This window comes from Meleagris gallopavo, chromosome 4 (assembly GCF_000146605.3).
Source record: "Meleagris gallopavo isolate NT-WF06-2002-E0010 breed Aviagen turkey brand Nicholas breeding stock chromosome 4, Turkey_5.1, whole genome shotgun sequence".
Classification (NCBI taxonomy): Eukaryota; Metazoa; Chordata; class Aves; order Galliformes; family Phasianidae; genus Meleagris; species Meleagris gallopavo.
The window spans coordinates 64,579,739-64,581,525 of NC_015014.2; positions in this window are offsets into that span (position 1 = coordinate 64,579,739).

Below are 1,787 nucleotides of genomic sequence, written 5' to 3' on the forward strand. Positions count from 1 at the left end.
CTAGGAAAAAAAAACCCAACCCAAGTCCTGTGTGCCTTTTGCTCTGGCTTAATTAAATCTTTTTTACAATCACACTGCAATTAAATGAGTAAAGTTGTGCGTATCTCCTTCCAATGCTGAGGAATGCCCACCTGCTTTAAATGAAGGTGATTAAACAGACTGCTTGCTAATGGCCATTTACTCCCTGCCCTTCTCTCCAAATTCCTGCTGTCTTTTTTCCTTCTTCGAGCATTTTTGCTGGTGTCCTCTACGTCCTGCATGGCCTGCAGCACATCCAGGGTTGAGCTGGAGCTCATTGCACTCCCTTGCTCTGTACAAACTGCTGTGGAAGGGAATTAATATTCCCTTCTAGGACTTAGTCTTGCTCACAGGCTGGTGAGAAGCAGTCCCAAAATAGCCCCGATTAATCACAGGAAAATTGCAGTATTCAGATTTCCTCTGAATAACCGTTTACTACAACAGATGTTGCGGGAATAAAATGGTGAAAGAGATGCTGGATGTGTTTGAGATGTGAAGGTCAAACTCGTGGGTGTGTTACAAGCTCTACCCATGGCATGAGCACAATGGCCAGAACTGAAAATAAACCCAATGAAAGCAACAGTCCTCAGTTTTCCTTGAAATCTGGGACTGTTGGCTGGTAGGGTTGGTCTGTCCAGCACAGACTTTGGAAAGTGGTGGAAATACTTTGGTGTCCCCTTATTCTTTTGGGCGTGGATTGATGGATATTGGGGAAAGACTTCTTGTCAGATGGTGTGGTTGGGCACTGGCACAGCTGCCAAGGGGTGGTGGGGTCACCATCCCTGGAGGTGCTCCAGAACAGTGGGGATGTGGCACTGAGGGTCATTGGGCACGGTGGGATGGGTTGGGGTTGGGTGGGTGCTCTTATAGAGCTCTTTTCTTTATGATCCTATGAGTGTTGTTTTTTTTTTTTTTCCTTCCGAGCAGCTCATATGAATAGCAGCAAGGAAAAGCACGTTTGTGTAATCGTGTTTTCAGGCAGCTTCTGCTAATTTGGAAAGAAACGAGAGCCACGGGTGATCTGTCAGGTCTCGATGCCTTCCGTGGGAGTGCACTCCATCTCAGTTGAGTTTGGCTGTGTGTCCCTGGTGAGCAGAGCCATCCTGGAGCTGATGTCAGCCCGTGGAAGAAGCACATCTGTCTTCCCACTGTCTTTTCTTTGAAGTAGTGATGGCAGGGGGATAATTTCTTCATTTTTTTCCCACTTCTTTTAGAAGTGCAGATGAAAGAAGCAGAAGCTGGAGTAGCCCCGAGTGGCAGCAGGAAAGCGGTCGGTCCTGGAGCAGCCTGCACCATGAAGTGCTCTGTGATGGCTGAGCAAGGGGCACGTGGGCACTGCAGATCCCTCAAGTGGAGAACTGAATTGAGAGCTGCTCCTGGTTGGTCTTCGTACAACCGTAGGATGGTTGGGTCAGAAGGGATCTCAGAGCCCCCCTGGCCCCATGGGACCCCTGCCATGGGCTGGGTGCCCCCCACCAGCTCAGGTTGCCCTTCCTGGCCACGCAGCTCTGCGTGTGGGGGCTTTATTCTCAGTTTTTCATGCTCTGGACCTCGGTGTGTAATTCTGCAGTACTATGAGTCAATGCTGTGACCCCACTCTAATGGCCCTGCCATTGCCTGGGCTGCAGTAGGATGGGTTTGGGTTGCTGAAGCAGAGTGAGTAATCAAAGGAAGGTAGCAACACGCCAAGCTCTCAAACGCTAGAAAGTACCAGAATTAGCGTTAATTAAATCAACGCTAATTAAAAACCACTGGGATTTTTTTCCTTT